This window comes from Mandrillus leucophaeus, unplaced genomic scaffold, assembly GCF_000951045.1.
Source record: "Mandrillus leucophaeus isolate KB7577 unplaced genomic scaffold, Mleu.le_1.0 Scaffold21, whole genome shotgun sequence".
NCBI classification, from domain to species: domain Eukaryota; kingdom Metazoa; phylum Chordata; class Mammalia; order Primates; family Cercopithecidae; genus Mandrillus; species Mandrillus leucophaeus.
Window position 1 is genome coordinate 7,916,916 of NW_012102143.1, and position 20,593 is coordinate 7,937,508.

General features: G+C 52.4%; 1 protein-coding gene across 2 annotated transcripts in view; it reads left to right on the forward strand.

Moving 5' to 3' along the window:
- TWIST2 (twist family bHLH transcription factor 2) overlaps positions 1-20,593 on the forward strand; it is a 72,697-nt gene that overhangs the window by 30,623 nt on the left and 21,481 nt on the right. Inside the window, exon 2 of one of the 2 annotated variants that reach the window (XM_011980318.1) lies at positions 7,529-8,003. The exons of the other annotated variant lie outside the window; for it this stretch is intronic. The gene's annotated coding sequence lies outside the window, so the exon portion shown is untranslated. Of the gene's footprint in view, positions 1-7,528; positions 8,004-20,593 lie in introns of those variants that run through there. 2 annotated transcript variants of the gene reach the window in all.

Consider the following 20,593-nt stretch of genomic DNA (forward strand, 5'->3'; position numbering starts at 1 on the left):
ACCCACTCTTGCCTTTTAGAGTTATTGTTACACTTTACTTTTTCCTACAGTTTTCTAATCTAGAGTTAAATGGCCACCAGAGAGTGTAAACGCCAGAGCGTCATGAGAAAAAGAAGAAGTCGGCTCCTCACCCGAGCGCAGCGGGACCTCCAGAGCTTATTAAGGCCATGGGAATCTGCAGACCTGTTCGGCATCCTGGGCCCTGGTGACTGTCGGAGGCCAGCCTGCAGGGATGCGGGTCACCTCTCACCGCTCGCTGTAGGGCTCCCGCATGGTGCAGATAGCAGCCCCCGTTGATCTTTTTCCCCAGTGAAGTTGTGCTCCTCATGTTAACCTGGAGTTTATTCCTCCAGGAGGTGACGCAGAACACAAACCTTTCTCTGAGAACAGTAGCAATGCACAGATTTAATTCTGAAACACAGGCTCTAATAGCCGTCTGTGACCATGGGGACAAATTGAGTGAAGAGGAGAGGAGGCTGTCCCAGCAGTGGGGAGTCCGTGCTCTCAGCTGGAAACTCAGTGTGTTCTCTCTTGATAGCCCTCCACCTTCAGGAGTTGACTTTGCTCTAATATTTCTTTAAGTGTTAATGTTGGAGCCTGCGGTAAGAACTCAGATAATTAAACATACCAAGTGAGGGCATGTAATCGTGCAGAAGGCTCAAACACCCAAGGATAAAAAGTGAGACCATAGTTTTAAAAAATTCTAATTGTATGATATCACGTCGCATGTATGTTTTATACAGAGAATAATCCAGCAAGCACAAAAGGCACGCTGACTGAGGTTGTCTCGGCTGTCCTGGGTGGACACACAGCCTTCCTGACTCTGTCCCCTCTGAGACTGTGAGCCCCTCCTGGTGGGGCTCTGACCTTACCTTACCTAGACTCATGTGTCTTAGAGAGGCTTGGAGTCAGTACCTTCTTGATGAGACCAATAATCAGGGCTCTGCTGGGCTGAGTGGAGGTGGGGGTAGAACATCAGAAGTGGATGACCTCTTGAAAAGGTGACAGTTCCTCCTCATCAGCCCACGACTGTTCCGGTTTCCTCTTGTTCTCCAATCATGATTATTAATAGAGCCCCTTTCACTCCCAAAGCTTCTCATTCTACCTGCTGGGTCATGTGGTCATTCTGTCCAGCAAATGCACACCTCCCTCCAGCCGGGACTACCTGGCCACTAGGCCACATCCACCACTCCTAGGGTCACTCGTGGAGTTTCCTAAAATGCCCCTTCCTTGCTCTGCTTGGCTACCCACCCCCTATTCTGACATGCCCAGCTAGGAAGGCCTGTGTTGCAAATCACTTGCTCGGAAACCAGGGATCTAGTGTCAAGTTAGTGGTTAGCAGGATCCCCTGGCCGTCCTGGGTCAAGCACCAGCTGTTGGGTTGTGGACATGGACAGCCCTGCCAGACCTTGCTCCATGCAGGCAGTACCTGTGGGAAGTTCCCTGGACCTGCAGAAGGGCACGATTGGCTGTCCTGGTGTGATGTGGTCAGGGAGGGCTTCCTAGAGGAGGTAACACTGACCAGCACTCAGAGGTGCAGACAGCATTCTGCACAGAAGGAGAGGCAGAGATAGTTTAAGTAGAGGACCTGCTACGACTGCCAGCTAGGGCATGGCTCAAAACCCAGGGGGATGAATTCCCTATGGAGAGTGCTTGCCCTGCAGGCAGACAGGGGCCTCCACAGGGCTCTGGGCTGCCAACATTGTAGGGCATTATTTAGTGTGAGTGTGAGTGTTAGTGTTAGTGTTGGTGTTAGTTTTGATATTAGTGTTAGTATTTATTATTTGTATTCGTGTTAGTATTAGTATTAGTGTTAGTATTAGTATTAGTGTTAGTGTTGGTATTTATTAGTATTAGTGTTAGTGTTAGTATTAGTATTAGTGTTAGTGTTAGTATCTGTTGGTATTAGCATTAGTGTTAGTATTTATATTAGTGTTACTGTTAGTATTAGTGTTAGTGTTAGTATTTGTTAGTGTTAGTGTTAGTGTTGGTATTTATTGATATTAGTGTTGGTGTTAGTATTTATTAGTACTAGTGTTACTGTTAGTGTTAGTATTTATTAGTATTAGTGTTACTGTTAGTATTAGTATTAGTGTCAGTATTTATTAGTATTAGTGTTAGTGTTGGTGTTAATATTTATTAGCATTAGCGTCAGTGTTAGTATTTATTAGTATTAGTTACTATTTGTTAGTGTCAGTGTTAGTGTTAGTATTAGTGTTAGTGTTAGTGTCAGTATTTATTAGTATTAGTGTTAGTATCTATTAGTGTTAGTGTTGGTATTAATGCTGGTGTTAGTATTTGTTAATATTAGTGTTAGTATTAGTGTTGGTGTTAGGATTTATTAGTATTAGTTAGTATTTATTAGCATTAGTGTTGGTATTAGTGCCAGCATTAGTTCTGGCTGGGCTGGGCTGGTGTCCTGGGTCTGAGCTGTCTGCATCCCCATCTCGGCCTCTCTTGAGCGTCTCTCACGTCTGCAGTCCTGCACAGCCCAAGTCGCAGCGGGAATGCTGCATCTATAAATCCCTGCATAAGGAAATGTCATCCGGAGGAGCCACTTGGCCTTCAGATGGGAACACTGGACATGACGAGGGCTTTAGGGAGGAGAAGGTGCCACCTGCTGTGTGCCTGGGTTTTCCATCCATGAGAGCCCGTGGGCATCACAGCCACTCCGTGAAGGGACTGCCTGGTTTTCCTCTTCCTGTCTGTCTCTCCATCTGTCTCTCTTCCTCTGTCTGTGTCTCTCTGTGTGTCTGTCTCTGTGTCCCTGTCTGTCTGCCTGACTCTGTTTCTCTCTCTCTCTCTCTCTCTCTCTCTCTCTGTGTCTCTCTCATTGTCTTGTTTAGGGGCACATGGCAAGTCAGATTTAACCCTGGGCCTCTGGCTTGCAGGTCCCTGTTCATACATCAAGCCCCACTCGCCTCCTCTTCCCTGGGGGGCTCTTTTCCCTCCTCTCCCAGCGGCAGCCTAGGTCTCCTGAGCCTGAAGTCTGCTGTCTGCACCGTGCACTGCCCTGTGCTTCCTGAGAGCGTGGGAGTCCCCGGCCTCTTTCCAGCCCATCCAGTGCCCACCTGTGTTAACTGGACCCAAAACCTCTGAGACCATTCAATAGGGTGGTGGCTGGAAAACAGATCAGTACTTTTTTCCACTTTTAGACTGCAGCCTGGACAGAAATGCAAACGCCTTGTGTCCCGTGCTGTGCCAGGGTGCCCTGCCTTACAAAACAGACAGCTCTGGAGTAGCATGTGTAAATTTAATTTGGGGTAACACTGACTCATGTTAGGATCATTTGAGCCTCTTCACCTCGACTCCGATTGGCCTCCGAGGCAGCACCGACTCACACTCCAGCTTAGATTGCCTTAGTGCCCTGCCTTCCAGACCAGTAGTTAATGATCTGTAAAAACACTTAAATTCATGGGGAAAAATCCTTCTTGAAAGGAGCAAATGTGTTTGTAACTTACAGATTCCTTTTGTCCCATAATGAGGGAACTTTCTGGGAGCCTATCTGCTTGGAATCCTGGGAAGTGATATCTCGATTTTAAAAGTCCTCCACGATCAAAGCTTCCTTTAACAAAATCAAAGGATGCATCTGGGTTGCTCTCCTGGAAGCTGGGGCAGTCAGAGCGGAGGGGCAGGTGAACGTGGTCCAGGTGTGCCCCCCAGGATGGATGCAGGTCAGGGAGATGTGGTCCAGGGTGCAGATGTCTGAGCCCCTCCCGATTTGAGGGCAGCTGTTGACATCGTTCCCTCCAGTTTAGGGGACAGATGGACACGAATGTTTCTTCTATGATTCTTTCTCCTCTAGGTTCTGTTTTTCTGTGAATTCTTCTAGAAACCTGAGCAGGGCCTTTGCGTTTCTGAACCTCCATTTTCTGCTTTTTTATTTACTTGGGTAGTGCTTGAAGTTCCTTGGAGGACATCCGCGGTGTTTACGTGACTCTTGTTTTATTACCGGGATTGGGCTGGCGACAGTTCCTCCTCCCAGGCAGTCGCCCCACGTGGACTGTTTATCCTCGTGGAGACGTGCGGGATCCACGAACACCGTGGGAGCCGGCCAGGGCCCCACAGGGCTGCAGATGGGCTCCGTTCACCACACTGCTCATTTTAAAAATTCTCTGCTGATTTAAAATCCACTCGCGCTTGCCGCTGTAGCTGGTCGTCTCTGAGGAGCTGAGCTGGCTCGCTTGACATTAAACAGGAAAAATAAGGAAAGAAAAAAACAGAAAGCGAGGGGAGAAGTGACAGGAGACGCCAGAGCTGCAGAGTGAGATGGAGATGGCCCAAGCCCAGCCTTATCACTCCCTATCCTTTAATTCCAATAGAAGGAGAAGGATGGGGATTTTGAAGACAGATCAGGGAAAACATTTAGCATTTGAGCAGAAGAATTTTCTAGAAGCCTGGCCAGGAAGGGGCTCTGAGCACACGGAGGGAGTTGAGTAAGAAGAATTCCCAGCTCCAAGGATCCTGAGAGCACCCTGGGGAAGACCATGTTGATTCCGTGCCTTGTGGAGAGGGAGGTGGTTTTCAGGAATGAAAAGCTGACAGGGTTATGTTGTTGCTGGTTTCCCAGCTGTAAGATGCACATAACTGTGGCTTTTCTCTCCTGCATCTGCAAGGCTTCAGTAATTGATGGCCGATCAGAGTCGCTGTGCGAAGCCAGAGCCGTGAGCAGCGTTGTGGTTTCCGTCCTTCGCTCTCCTCTGCATTAAATGTGATTGGCCTTTTCCCTGGGGTTAATCCAAATTCCCCTAGGGTTAATCCGAATTATTCCAGCCTTCCTCCGTTCGGAAATCCATCCACGAAGTTCAGCCGCTCCACAGAAGGCGCTGCGAGTGCCCACGCAGCTGAACATCTTCTGGGAATAACAGGGCCAGCACCTACAAGCCAGTTCTTTGAGACAGGGTCATTGGCTGCCGACTGTGCCTGGGCTCAAGTGCCAGTAGGCTGCCAAGTCTGCCCCAGGGATCCCAAGGCTCCTGGGCGTGGGATCGCAAGACTCTGAGTCAGCGCTCCCCACCTTCACCTGGAGAATTGAGGGCCCAGCAAGGCCAAGACCAGGCCAAGGTCCCCAGACAGCAAGTGGCACAGGTGAGGCTGAAGGCCTCACTGGGCCTGGGCCGCTTCCCATGTGAGTGGCCTCATGCCACGGGCATGTTCTCAATCTGGGGCTCTTCTCTATGCAGGGCTTCTCCCCCTCCTCTGTCTGGCCATGTTGCAGATGTCCAGGTTTAAGCCCCAGAACAAGAGTCTAGGCATGATCTGATTCACGGGCACATTCAAGGGTGTGGTTGCTGCCCACAGGCCACCGGACTGGGCAGGCGAGGTGAGAACGGCACCTTCACACCTGCCAGGGGGCTGGGGCAGGCAGCAGAGGCGAGACCCACGGAACATCGCTGTATCATGGAGAACGGCTCAGATGAGGGGTCCGGCTGCTGCCGTCCCACGGTCCAGCAGACCCAGCCCCCAGTGCTGGCAAAAATGTACCCCACAGGCCTCCCCCAGGTCAGGAGCACAGGGAGCCTTCCGGAAGCGTGGCCAGGAAGTGCCTGCTCCCTGGGGCCGGCTCACTGCTCCAGAGGAAGATTCCAGGACTGAGCTGCGCTCACCCAGTTGACTGTTCCCAAACCCACCAGTCCGCAGGTCACTCCAGCTCCCCTGAGTGGTATGGGTAAGGGGCAGAGGAGGCCAGGGGGCATCAGTGGAGCGTCCCCCCTATGGAAGAGAATGTCCACGTGCTCGTGGAGACACGTTTCTCCTGAGAAGCCTGGAGCGGGTGGGGGTCAGCCCTGGTCCGTTAGGAGCTTCTTCACCTTCTCATACCTCTCAGCCCTCAGTGCCCTCCCAGGTTGTGCAGACGCGGAGAGGCTGCACCACTATGGACATGCAGTGCCCCCTCCCTCTCAGGGTCCCCGTGGCCGAGTCTTCCCAGCGGAACCCTGATTCCCGCCCCGCCTCGCTTGTGGGCTGGAGGGCCTGGCTCCCCTGGATGGTGGTCAGTCTTCCCTCTCTCCTCTAGTGCCACACGGTACCTGGCCAAAGCCGTCATGCTGCCTGACTCAGCTTGCTTCACTTAGTCCAGGCAAAGTGGTGGAAAAAGAAAAACTGGCCTTTTGTGGCTTTACAGTGCACATTTGACCAACGGAAGAATCAGCCCAGAAATGTACATTGATGAGTCTGCTATTTCTTGCTGGCTATCTATTGTCCTTGATGTCTATTGTATCAGCCATAGCACACAGAAGATGTCTGTGACACTGCACCTTATGTCCTAGACACTGCACCTTACCAGTGTCTTGTGGATGTTTGGTGCCTGTTAGCAGAGAGGTTCCGGGTGCTACTGAGAGTAATGGTACAAATTCACCATCAGCAGCCCCAAGAGTCCTGCAAGCCACATTATAAACACTTTGACTAGCCCTGGGGAGATTAAGGGAGTATTACTGGAAGGCTCATCGGGATCACATCTTAAAGGGAACCAATGGGTTTTATACATTTTAAGGTATATTTGTAATCTTAGCTTTAAAATCATGTTACTGGCCAGGCGTGGTGGCTCACACCTGTAATCCCAGCACTTTGAGATGTTTGAAGCATGGAGCTCACCAGCTCCAGTCTGTACCCCCTAGAGAAGGCCCAGGGGCTGTACTGAGTCCTGGACAACATGGTGAAAACCTGTCTCTACTAAAAATACAAAAATTAGCTGGGCGTGGTGGCAGGCGCCTGTAATCCCAGCTACTCAGGAGACTAAGGCAGGAGAATCGCTTGAACCTGGGAGGTGGAGGTTGCAGTGAGTCGAGATTGTGCCATTGCACTCCAGCCTGGGTGACAGAGCAAGACTCCATCTCAAAAAAAAAAAACCCAAAAAACAAAAAACACATTACTGATGATTTACTCACTAAGATATAAAATGCATCGTGAACTTTGTTCTACAAACAACAGAACAGCTCCCACGATGACTGCCTGATCCTCTACTGGGCTCTGAGTCCCAGGCTGCAGGGAGAGAACATTATCTTCTGAAGCACCAAAAACCCCAGGGCAGAGCTCTTCTTAGCGTTAATTACGTTTGCAACTCAGCAGTTCAAATACCTGCAACCGAGGGTAGACTATTTCGGGGAAAAGTGGCTTCTTTCTGCATCCAAAATTTTGGTTTGCTAAAAGTTTCATTTATGAAACTTCTCTGGTCCCTCGTACACAGTATGAGGGAGAATGCGAATCTCCTCTCAGAAGATGCCATAAGGGTTGCTAGTGCCTTAAAGATAAGCACATGTGTACGTGGTATTCCCTTCCCCAAAGCGAGCTCACCTCACCCCAAATCTAAGGAAGTACACTTCTGGGCTGTTGTGTGGAGTCCCGGGGACATGGGAGGTTTGAGGCTCCAGGCTTCATCTTGGTGAGTGATTGATTCTTCGAGTTGAGTGGAGCGAAGGGTGGAGAGGGAGGGCAGGTGGGAGTGCAGCGTTGGAAGGGCCATGTGTTTGGGCAGTGGGGGCTCTGTTCACACCACAGATTTCCAGTAACAAGAGACTCTTCCCACCAGAGGAGATTCTGAATGATGCTGCCATTGCCAAACCTTCTGCCACCAAAGAGAGTGAAGAGGAAGAGGAGGCAGCATGTGGCCAAGACAGCCCTCGAAACGTTGGCAGGAGTGAGCACATTAGTAATGGCTAAGAACACACTTGAATCATTTGCAGCAACCCAGGACAGAGATGCCACAAGAGGGCTTCAGGGAAAGGTGAATCCACTCATGCATCTTGGAGGTTTTTTTTTCAAGTTCAGAAAAGGAACCTTCACCAATGTCTTGGACCATGAAGCAGAGACTCCGGTGCTGACTCTATCATTTGAGCTCCTAGGGGTACTCATGCCCATTGGAGCCTGCACACCAGCGACACCACCAACACTATCTTGGTGTCTTTCCTCTTAGAGGAGGAAGAGGACACAGAGGGGCGCCCGGTAATAACCCCCGTTTCCTCCCTTCCACTCCGCCACATCATCTCAATAGACCATGAAGGTAACTGAATGAGTATGACTCCCTCATTACCAATTGAATCCTCTGTCTCTGTTGATATTGGGCAGTTAAGCTTTTTCATGGGCTCATTCAGTATCTCGCTCTCTCCGTCTCTTTCCACATGAGACTTACACTCCTCCGGCCAGATTCTGGTGCTCTGGGCATTTTTCGGAATCAAATCCTGGCATTTGGCTGAAATTAGTGCAATTAAGTTATCAGTTCCTCAAATGCCATCTATAAATAACTTTTTGTTTGTTTTAGACAATCCTTTGTTTTCAAACTCTTGCTTTGGCCCTGGAGGCAGACTCGGTGGTCCCCTGGAAAGCTGACTCTCTCCCGTCACGCTACTCAGAACCCCTGTGGTTAGGCAGGACCATAGGACTAGTTCCAGCCAATGAGCTTTGGGAGGAAGCCTCGGTAGAGCTTCCAGGCTAACGTACGGAAGAAGCTGTGTGCAGGATGCCAGGTCTCTTCTGCTGCCCCAAGTGCCTGAAGAGGCCACAGGTTCTCAAGACCGTGGAGGCTCTACCAGCCTGAGTCCCTTCATGACTGCGTGGAGCAGAGTCCCTGCCAACCTGGATGAGCAAGAAGCAAATGACTGCTGCATGAACCTCCTGAGATTCAGGGGCTTCTGTGTTGCAGCGTGAAGCCTAACTTGTTCTGCCTGATACAGCACCGACATGAGCGGGAAAACCATCTCATAACCCACAGCCGCCTCTCGTGTTGTCCTGAAAACCTTATGCAGGTGGACTTTGCCTGTGAAATGGGTGGGCCATTTAAAATTCATGTGAGAGGAGCTCAGTTCCGAAAGGCACTTTTCACTCAAGTTTTTTACAAATCACAAAATGTTCCCAAGCTGTAACCATAGCTTCATGTGTTATTTACTAAATGTGGCTCTATTTCCCAGATTTCTTTCAAGTAACTCAAATGTTAGGATGTTGAGAGATGTAGCCATTTTGCACTTTGCCTAAGCGCTATTTGAATTCTTATCTTTGGCTCAGGGTCTACTGCCCTGTTTTTAGAGTCTTGTCTCCATTTCAGGCTTTGTTGAAGTGTTCTTGCCTCTACTCACTTTCATTCTTCTTGTTTGATTGCAGGGCAGTGCTTTGTTTTAAAGCAGATTCAACCTGAATTCTTTAAAACTGCACAGAACAGCTGCATCACATCTATTTATTGACAAAGCTTGATTAAAGACAACCTAGGAGGGAGGTGGATTTCTGGATCAAGGATTGAAAGTAGATGGCTGGATTCCCTTATAAACATCGACTTTGACACCACTCTGTATATTCGTGGGGTCTGTGTTAGCAAAAGAAATTACCCTAGGATGTGGAGATGACGTTTAAATGGCAATTACATGCATTAAAAATAGCCGTTTAAGGAAAGGATGATTCCTATGTAAGGAGTCGTAGCCCCTGGTTTAGTCAGAAATATTGTAGCAAGCATTTGGAGACTTCAGTTCGCTACTCAGCTTGCATAATAACGGCAAAGTCCTGTTCAGGCTCCCTAGATCTTAGCTCTGCTGTATTTCACCTAAAATTAGTCATTTCTGGCTTTCAGACTCAGGAATATTGCTGCAACTCATGAAGAAGTAAATGGGAATATTTGGAAAAATACACAGCTATGCATGTCACACGTGCAGATAAGATTCCCACAAATGACTGCCCAGGCTGATTCCAGCAGAGAGGAGGAGACGGAGGAGACTGGAAATGTTCTTTGACACGCAAGTGGTTGTAAATGTTCTCTTAAAAAAATTGCAGTGTCATCCTTGGGCATGTCCTAGCCACACATTCCCAGAGTGGCAGCAGGCATCATAGGGTAGGAAGTGGCCGTCCCTGGAGCCCTGGATCCCACAGAGGACTCCTGGGGCCAGTCTTAGAAGCCCAGCCCAAAAGAAGAGCCAGGTTTGATAGGGCTGTCATTCAGTTCCCCAAATTACACTGACTTGTGAATGGTGGACTGGTTAGGAACAATGTGAGTGTAAAATCTCCACCCTCAAACCATGAACTCAGTAAATCATGACTCAGGCAAACTTGGGACAAGGGTGGCCCTTCTTAGAGAAGCAGTGTGTGTATATGAGTATCTGCATGTATATATGGTACATGCATATATACACACACACACATATATATGTGTACCATATATACATAGACTGTGAATGGTGGGTGTGTACAAATATGTGTACACCAGGTGTATAAATACCAAAGACCCTAAAGTCATTGCCAGCCTGCGCTTCCAGAGCCCACACTCTCTCCAGGCCATCCCTGTGTTTCTTGGGTCCGGAGCAGAGCTCCGTGCGCACTCTGTGCATGATAGGTATTTGTTGTTGAGTTGTCTCATCTCAAAGAAAATTATATTTGTGTATATTCCTTCGTAGTTACCTGAGTTATCTAAGCTGCAGTGAATAGTCCTCTACAGCCCCAGTGCAGTCGTAACATGGAGTGGGATTCCACCCCTCACAGGCTGGTGGCCGCATTTGTAAATGACTGCTCTGATGCTCTGATACTCAGTGCGTTCATTACAGATTTCTTAACATGAAGTGAGCACCTGCTCCGTGTTCTCCCCCTTGCAGGGCAGGTAGTACCAGCCCATTTTGTAGATGAGAAATGGATTGCCAAGGATGATATGTAAGTGCAAGAACCCACCTGTCGGCGAGGGCGCCCGGCTTGCTGGAGAGAAGTGCTGCCTGGGTGGAGGCTGCCCAGCCCGGCCTGTGCTTTCACAGAGGTCCCAGGGAGGGCAAATGCGCCAAGGGGAGCCTGCTCCCAGCGCTTAGTTTTCAAGGAGAGCTGCATGGAGGATACATTCTTAAAGACATCCCTGGAAAGTGAGATTCACCTGGGGCAGTGGAACATCCAGAGCAAAGTCCTGCACTGGCCTCTGCACACGGCCAGGGAGGTGACAGCACCAGGGATGTCAGGAGCCCGTTGGGCTGGGGTCAGCCAGGCCACCTGCCATGCTTGTGGCCACTCCAGGCTGTATCCCCACAGACGCTGACTGCTGCTCTGTGCAGGACCGGCACAGCAAGAGCTCACCCCGGCCTGGGCAGGGCAGGCACCCTCCAGAGCCTGGGTGAAAGTCCGGCACCTCCCCATCAGGTATGAAGGCGTCCTCAGCTTAGGAGGTGGCCACTGAGAGCTCGCGATTGCACCAGGCTTGTAAAAAAGACGGAACGCATTCTGTAGCCACAATCCAGGTGAACCTTCCCCACTTAGGATTTTTGTTCCAGAAGCATGACCAGAAATGTGTGTGCACGTGTGTGGCTAACTCTCATTCATGTCATTTGCTAGTTCTGGAGAAAAAATTCACTGTTTAGGAAAACACAGAATATTCAAAAACACGTTGAAAATAAAAACAAATGCCATAAGACTTGTTGGAACATGCTACAGTTTATAAACATGGGGTTTTATTGCAGGAGTGTCGAATTTTTAAAAATTGAGTAATCATGAGTATATTTCTGTATCTCTTTACTTGATCCTTGAGGCTGCGAGTCTTCTGGGGCAGGGGGATTAGTCTCTAAGCTCTCACATCAAAGACAGCCTGAGAAGGCTGTGGGGGATCTGTTCTCCCAGGGTCTGCCCTTCCCGAACTGAAGTTGTTCCACCCACCGTCATCACAAACAGCACTGAGACACTTGACTACACTTGACTCCTTCAAGTTCTCGGATGCCACGGCGTGTTCTCACCTGCACCCCGGGACCTTGCCAGCTATTCGTGGGCTGATAAGAATCCGTGCACTTTCACTGCCGTTCTCGGATCCCCCGAGGTTCGGTGCGGCCCGGCTCTCAGTTCTGCAGTTCACGCCACTTTTAGAAGGAGGACGCTGATTAGATTTGTGGATCATGGCATTCACAGTCTGATCTCAAAAATGAAATGTCAGGAATTGCAGCCTTTTGTTCGAGTCTGATGCAGGAGATCTCCAACACGTTTTCCAGAGCCGTCCCCAGCTCCAGGTGCTCTTAGGATCGTCGAGGCCACCTTGACCCTATCGGGAGCAGTCGGACTCCTGGTAAACCTCTCTCAGTGGAGGGCAGAGCTGTGCTTGTCAACGGCCTCTGGGCCCCGTGCCCTCACTGCACCCGGTGGAGATATCACTGGTCATGGCTGATGATTGGCCAAGCACCTGTGTGTCTCCTCAAAAGGAACCTGGGGATTGGCTGGCGTGGACCTTTCCTTGTGCTGGTCTGCATTTCGGCCTGGACTTGTGTGTCTCTCTGTGCTGTCCTGAGGCCTGCAGGCTCCCAGGTGTCTGTGTTTCAGTGTAGGGGGAGCTGGAGGGTGAGAGGAGAGTCTGGCAAACATCCTTCCCCTGGCAGATCTAGGAGGCATGCGAACAGGGGAACAGCTTCCCCCAGGAGGAGGCTGAGGTCCTGAAAGGCAGGTGGGGGCCTCAAGACAAGAAAGCATGGAGGTTCGAGGGTCAGGGGTCAGCCTCGGCTGGCTGACAGCACCCTCACTCTGGGAGCTGGAAGCTGGGAAGACAGAGGCCCGCACATTTTCCAGGCTTGAGTCCAAAAGCCCTGCTGTTCTCCGTGTCTCTTCTGCCTCACTGCCTTCCTCTGTTTGCCCCTAGAGACCCAAGGGCTGGGTCTGCGGAGTCCGCGGGGATGTCTTTCTGTGTGAATGAGCAGCCACTGAGTGTGGGAGGATATTGGGCTCTGCAGGACAAGCTGTATTTATGCACCTGCCCAAGACAGGACCTAAGGCGGGACCACTGAAATTTAGCCCTGGAGCTCGTTTGCGGAGCCGCTGACCACTCATCCCTTCCTCTTCAGCTCGCGCTTGCTGCTGAGCCATGCGGGTTCTGTGTTCTGTTATGTGCGGGTGTGTGGACTGGACCCGCCTGCAGCAGCCACTCCCACCTGCCGTTGAGTCCCTGACTCTACATGGGCTGAGCCGGGCAACCAGCAGAAGGGTGAGTCCTCCCCCAGGACTCAGTCGATGAGACTCCGGCTAACCCCACGGTGGAACACAGACACCTGAGAGCCCGCACGCCTCAGGACAGAGAGAAACAGAGGTCCAGGTGGAAATGCAGAGTGGCATGAGGAGGGGGCCATGGCCCGGGTGCATGTGCGCTGCACCACGTGTTACACGTGAGGAGAAGACACACAGGTGCTTCGCCAGTCACCAACCAGGACCTTCCCCAGTCACCTGTCCAGCCTGGGCTGTTCACTCACCCTGTCCTGCCCCTGAAATTTACTTTTTCCCTCTAATATGCCTTTTTGTTTGTTTGTCTGTTTTGTTTTGTGTGTGTGGGTTTTTTTGTTTTTGTTTTTGTTTTTTTGAGGTGGAGTCTTGCTCTGTCACCCAGGCTGCAGTACAGTACAGTGGCATGATCTCGGCTCACTACAACCTCCGCCTCCCAGATTCAAGCAATTCTCCTGCCTCAGCCCCCCAGTAGCTAGATCTGCAGGTGCCGCCACCTCGCCCAGCTAGTTTTTTGTATTTTAGTAGAGACAGGGTTACACTGTGTTGCCCAGGCTGGTCTTGAACTCCTGAAATCAAGGAATCCGTCTGCCTCAGCCTCCCAAAGTGCTAGGATTACAGGGGTGAGCCGCCGCACTCGGCCTTCTAATATGTTTTTTTCAGTCACCACTACAGGCCTCCACTAGCTGATTTTACCTTAACTGAGGCAAAGTCGTCAACACTTAGTGTTTGCTAGTTGGTTTCTTAATATGATGTGTTTCTCAACAGAGCTCTGTTTTATTCATGTGGTGCAGAAGTTTGAGAATCTGAAATAGGCTAAAAGTAACTGAGTCCAGAGCCTGGGGAGCAAAAGGCCTGTCCCTGTTGCAGAAAGGCCTGGTTAACCACGCTCCCAGCTGCTCTGCCAGAAACTCCAACTCTGCAGGCCTAAAAGCACCTCTGCCACACCTTCAGCTGAAATCGGGGTTCCCAGGGATTTGTGGGACCCTGCATTGAACTATAGTAGGATTCCTGCCATTCCTTAGGTTTTTGCATTCTTCTGAATATAGGTGAATAGATGCAAAAAATTTCAAAAGTAGCTTATTTTATCAGAGGCATTTGAAAAAAAAGACTGCCTACTGAAGTAGATTTAAGTAGAATTACTCTTGTAAACAGTTTCACATTTTAAAAACGGCCTATTTTTTCAGGATTAATTTGAAGAACTAAAAACTGGCCTTAGTTACAGATATGGCTTATGGTCAGTGTTGTTTAATTATTCAGAACAGTTTTATATCCCCCATGTAAAACGCGTTCAAGGGAGACAGTCCCAGAATCATTCTGCCACACTTTCCAGGCTCTGCACTCCCCAGAAGCACAGCCTGTGCCTCGCCACTCTAAAAACAGGCCCCGGAGCCTGGACACCTGGGTTTAATTCCCAGGGCTTTGTTCCTCCGCTCTCTGCGCAGAGTGGCTTCCTGCCTCTCAAAGCCTCCGCGTGCTCAGGCTCAGAACGTGGAACAGGGGAGCACTGATTGCGTGAGATGGTTGAGAGCCTTCAGCCGAATCCCAGACATACAGTGTGGGGCCTGGCACTCAGGAAGCGCCGAGCGCCGACAGCCATTATTCGCAGCTTCTGGCACATTCGCTGTCCCATCAAAAGTGTGGAAGTGCCGACCCCCGGCCTCTGCAGCAGCCTGCACCCGGCTGAGCCTGCCCTTCTGAAGTCCTGGACCCTGGTGACCTTTCTGACGCCTGGTCCTCCTGCTAGCAGGGGGTGGTGCTCATGAGCCCTCCCTTGATACCCCCTGGTGTCAGTTCTCCCCGGCCCTGCCTCTCCTGTGAGATACCTTCTTCCCAGCCTCCCCCTCCGCTTGCCCCTAAGTATCTGCCTCCTCCAGTTCTGCCATGGATGGAGGTGTAGATCAGGAATCTGAGCCCATCTTTGGAATCCAGAGGCCTGGGTTCAAATCCTAGCAAAGCAAGTATCTCAACCTCTGTGCCGATTCCTCTTCTTTCCCAGGGGAGAATCAAGTTGGCCTCAGTCTGGAGAATCGGCCTCCGAAGCCCCTACCCTCTTCTGGGGTTCCCAGCATGTCCCTTTGCTGAATGGACTTGCCCTTCACGGTGTCCTGAGGACTCCAGCAGCTCCACGTGGCTGACACAGGTCTTGTTGCCCCCGAGATAACTCCTCCTCTGTAGATCTGAGTCTAGCTTCTGGGTCAGGATGCACCCAGCCACCCAAGCGGGACCCCTCAGCCGCCCCTCGCCACCCCCACACTCAGTGGGTCACTGTGTCTGGTGGGTGGCCCCTTGCCGCCCTGCCTGCACAGCTGCTGTCTCCGTGTGGTCCTGGCCTCCTTCTGGGCCACTGGGGGAGCCGCCCTGCCCAGGCCCCACTTTGGGGTCGGTCCCTTGCCAGCCAGAGCTGTCTCTGACAGGCAGATCTGATGGTGTCTGTGGACCCCCGAACCTTTCCCAGCCTCCCTGTCGCCTTGGGGAGTCCTGCCAATTCCTGCCCCCTCCCCAGAGTCAATGCTCTCTTTATCCCCAACTCCCTCTCCCCACCCTCCTGGCTGTGCCTCCCATCTCTGCCTGTGCCCACGAGGCCCTTCCATCCCTCTCAACCGGGACTGACCTCCTTGAAGACCTGGCTGCAATCCCGAATTCTGTGACGAGCTCTCCAAAGCCTCAGAAACGTAACTGTCACCTTCCCTGTATGTTTATTGTGGACCTTGTAATCTCTTTATTGGAATAAAACTTTTGCAGTCATCACCTATATTTATACTATATTTATATTTTAGAACAAGACTGTTGCAGACCTGAATGTACTTTTATTATACCTTTACTAGTACAGTTTTGTGATAGTGATTTGTTCCGCTGCTTGTCTCCCCAAACGAACTGTGAGCTAGCTAAGGAAGGGGCCTCGTCCTACTCGTCTTCACGTGCCTGCGTTGGGCAGAGTGCCCTACACCGGCAGCCCTTCTGTCCATACTTTTGTTAGCTGCTGCTGCTGCTGTCGCTGGGAGGGCTGTGTCTTCAGAAATTCATGTGTTCTGTGAAAAGACATTTGTAAAGTTCATGCCCCGGGTTTGGACCAGTGTATAAGTGCTGTGGATACAAAAGGTATTTCCAGCCCAGGGCTTAGTTGACCTGCATATTCTGGGGGAGATTCTGCACCTGCTTGGTGAGTATGTCAGGCCCTTCCTCACCTTCCTGTGGCCCCAGTCTCTCCATGTCTGAAAAGGCCCTGCTTGGCCAGATGGCCTCCAGAGGGGTGTCCAGCACCACCAGCTGGAAACGGGGACCGCAGGGCAATTTGTGTTCCACCTTCTTCCACTCTTGCGTTTTATTTGGAGACTGAATTTGGTGGCATCTGGAGAAGTTAAGGGGTTCCGGGACTTGGAGGCCCCAGGTACTGGGAGAGGTGGAATGCTCTCCTGCCATCTGGCTTCTCGTGGCCGGCCAGCCCTCGCTATCTCTGAAAGTTGGGAGGGGTCCCTTGGCAGTGCTCCCAGGATGCTCATCGTGGGGAAACGGGAAGGTCTCGCAGAGAGGAAGAGGGTGGGGCGGATCCTGAGGGATGGGTCAGACCCTGCAGCCTCAGCCCCGGCAGAGCCCGCCCTGGAGAGCCTGGGGGTTGCCAGGTGGACAGGGAGCGGCTCTGCAGGGTGGCCCCTCCCGCAGTGGTGCTGGGGTCTCCAAGCAGGAGGGAGCCGGCCTGGTCCGCTGCAGACAAGCTTGCCCTCTCCCCTGGTTTCCTTGGGCTGACTCCTCCTTGCCAGATAGGCCATTCCAAGCACAGTCAGCCTGAGTCCCTGAAGCCAAGCCCAAGCTGAGGGAGAGAGACAGCCTGGCTTCCAGCTGGCGTGAAGTCCTTGCTCCCCTGGAGGGGCCAGGCCAGGCCAATAGCCACCGGGAGCCCCGGCGTCGTAAATACGGTCATTCCCACATTCCCAGCAGGATTCCTCCTTCTCAGGCGCAGCAGGCAAGCCGGGGTCAGAGGCGTGAGTCATGAAGGCGGGAGAGAGGGGCGGGATCCGGAAGACAGGCTCGGCAGTCCTCGCCTGACTTCACCCTGTCTACTGGCCCTCCACATCCTGACGGCGAATGCCCCATGTGTGGGGCATCTGAAAGCGTGCCTGGGGTGCCATCAAAGCAGAGAGGGATGCAGAGAGCATGGGAGACATCCATAGCGTGGGGAGCAAACAGGCCACTATCCCCAGGGCCACCAGGCTGTGCTGGAATAACAGGCACCCTGCAGGACCCCATTTCAAGCTAGTGGTGCTGGAAGTCCCTCTGGAGGCCGCCTGGCTGCGCAGTGTCCTTTCAGAGGCCAGCTGAGCACTGGCCTGCTCAGTGTCCTGAGCAGATGGAGGAACCTGGGTCACAGAAACGTGGGGTGGGATGTGACTTATCCCAAGTCACCAGCTGGTTCCCTAGTATCAGGCTGCCACCTGACCACGTCCTGAGCCACTTGTCGCAAAAATCATCAAGGCCCCATAAGAGCTCAGAGCAGGCAGCACCTAGTACATTTCTCTGTGACCAGCAGACACCCTAGGAACTTTGGGGTGTGAGTGAGGGAATCTCACTCATGCAGTCTTTCCTGGGAAGGCCTGACTTTCCAGAGGGGAATGGGGCCAGCCCCTGCCACACACACACATGCTCTGGGATTTTAGCTCTGGCCCATTTCTTGGAGTACCGTGGGCACGTGGTGGCCTCCCTGTCACTCACTGGTCTGCTGAGAATCACATGGCAGAGGCTTCCACTGGGAGCCCGCAAACGGAGACCAGAGGGTCCTGCCTGTAATAGTCACTGCTTCAGTTTGGAGAAAGGTAGGCACACCCCTAAGGGGAGGGAGGCACCCAGGTGAAGGAGTGAGGGGCACCCTGGCAGAGCCATTCAGGGGAACGTTGTAAAAAACAAATTAATCTCAGAATTCCGATTGTTTCCTGATTCCCATTTGCTTCTAAGAGAGAATAGAGCCTGCTTTCCATCCCTTTCCTCTAAGGCTCATCATCATCCCATAGAAATATTCACCAAATCCTCTAACGCCCCCTTCGAAAGTCGCCGTCAGCCATGGTGTCCCTGCATTCCTCCTGCCACACTTCTGCCTTGGGTGCAGACACTGATTCTTAGACGGTCCTGTGGTGGGGCTAAGAGGGGATGGCAAGCTTTTGCTGTTTCCCTTGTGATTTTCTGTCCTCTGCGCATCCCCCTGCCCCCGTGTGCCCCAAGCTTCCAGGACTTGCTCACAGCTGGAGGAGCCACAGAGATTGGCCAGGAGGAGGGGAGCCTGGCCCCCAAAGACACCTGCCTTTTTACCAAGTGGGCCCCCCTTGCCACCTTTCCCCTACAGCACCCAGCAAGGGTGGCAGGGCAGCTGGCTTCCCGGCATGCCAAGCCCCACCAACCCAGGCCACCCTGGTGCCTGGCTCCCTAGTGACGGGTGGCTTCTCCTGCTCAGGGCCAGCCTTGTGCTCAGCTACTCAGCCTCCGAGGTCCCCTGCCCTGCTTAGTGCTCGCTGTGCAGATGTGGCCTGGAAGGAGGCGTCACACTCTCTACCGTGAAGGCAGCACTCTGCATTTCCTCCCCCGCCTCTGGACAAGGCATTTGTCAAAAAGACAGTGCACTGGAGAGGAGGCTCTGGGGTGGAGGTGGCCAGCTTCATGCTGGCACTGCCCATCCCAGCCTGGACTGGCAGCAAGCTGGGAGCCTCCCCGGAGCCATCCAGCCCTCGGTGGCCAATGGTCTCTTTGAACCCTTACCCAGATGGAACAAGGAAACCGTTCGGCAGAGCAGGAGGGACTCTCCCGAGAGTCCCCACAGGGCCTGCTGCTGGCACCCTGATGCCTGCCCATTGGGTGGGTGATCACTGAGGCATGGTCCACAGGGCTGGACTCGGCCTGGGTGCACAGCTGTGTCCACTGAGTGTCCGGCCTGCCCCCAGGCCCTCCTGCCTGCCTGAGACTGTCTCAAGAGGGCTGGAGGGTGTGTCAGGGCCCTTCGGAGGAACTGCAGCTGGTGAACGCAATCTCGGGGCCTGGGTGCTGGGGGTGGGGTCAGCCCCGAGCAGGGAGCATCCTGCCTCTAACCAGCTGTGTGACAGTATGGCCCAGCCTCAGCTGATCCCTCTCAGCAGGGCTGAATTGTCACGGGAGGTAAATGACAAGGCCGGATATGTTGAGCCTCGTCTTTCTGCCCAAAAAACGTCTTAGAAGAACTGGAGATTTTGTCAAAGTGCAGATGTTGACTTTGAGGCTCCAAGGCCCGAGACCACGTCTCTGAAAGCTCCCGGGGAATGGTGCTGTTGCTGGTCGGGGGACCAACTTCTGGGTAGCAAGAACTTAGAATGCCCGTGAGGCTGTTGTGGATGCAGAGGTCGCTTGGGTCTGTTGGATTGGTACAAAAGGGAGGTTCCCGCCAGCCCCTCCTGAGACACAGCTCAGGGTGGGCGCAGTGTGGGCGAGAGCTCCTTGGGCACAGCTGCCCTGGGGGGCTGGCCTTACTTTCTCCTTCCTCTCCCCTGAGTGGGGGGTGAGTGCTCTGACACTGTAGGGAGAAGGCACCCATGTTGGCCCAGCCTTCCAGATCGTGCCCTTGTGCTAAGGGCTTTGAGGCTTCCGTTGGGGTGGGGGCTGGCTGGGCAAAGCCCTGGAGGGGAGGCCCAGGGAGAAGTTGGCAGAGGGTCCTGGTCCTTGTGTCTTGTGGTCTTTCTGTCTGCCCAGGCTCACTCGGCCGCAGCTTTGTTATTTGGAAGCCTGTGGTCAGGCAGCTCCAGCGCTGGCTTCTGGTGGGCCCCTTGGCACTGTGTGGTGGTTGGGCAATGTGACCGATGACTGCTCCCCTACATAGTATGTGCCTGGGTTAGAAGGTTGGCAGAGGCTGCCATCTGTGCCCTGCTGCCCTCCAGCATCCAACCTGGCACGGCCCAGTGTTACTGGCCTCTTTGCTGTTGGTATTTACCGCCCTGTCCATCATCTATCCGGTCCTGGCCTTGGCCTGCCGAGCCATGTGCCCACTGGCCACCTGCTTGATCTGCACGGTCCCGGTATCCCTAAGGCTTCAGCTGCTGGTTTCTCTCTGGTCTCTTCATTGTAGTCCCTCTTTCAACAAATATTTAGTGAGCACCTACGAAGTGGCAGGAGCTGTTCTAGACCCAGTTGGGGAAGAAAACAGCTCCTTGCCGTCGTGGGCTCCTGTTCTTTTGGTGACACGCATGTTGACCATAGACCAGGCAAGGCCAAGCCTTTCCAGTGAAGTAGCTCATTGAGCCCTCACAGCACCGATGTAGCACGTCCTATTGTGAACCCCCTTAGGTGCTTTGCAGAGGTGGAAACTGAGAGCTAGACAGGTGAAGCCACTTTCCCAAGGCTGCGCCACAGAGAGTGGTAGCTGGGCTTCAGACTGGGGCCAGGCTCCAGGGACCGTCTCAGGGACGGCTCAGGAAACCCAGCCTTGGAATTGCAAACACCCCTCTCCGTGCCCATCCCGGCATGCCCTCACCGTCCCTCCTTTCACAGATTTCCGAATGGTAAACGTTCTGTATTCCTGAAATAAACCCTTCTTGGTCATCCGGAATTGATTCTTTAAATACCTGACTTGACTTGATTTGCTAACGTCTTAGGTTTTTTTGTATTTAGATTCACAGGCGGCAACGTTCTAGCCTTTGGTTCTGATGCCGTCAGGTGTCCAAAC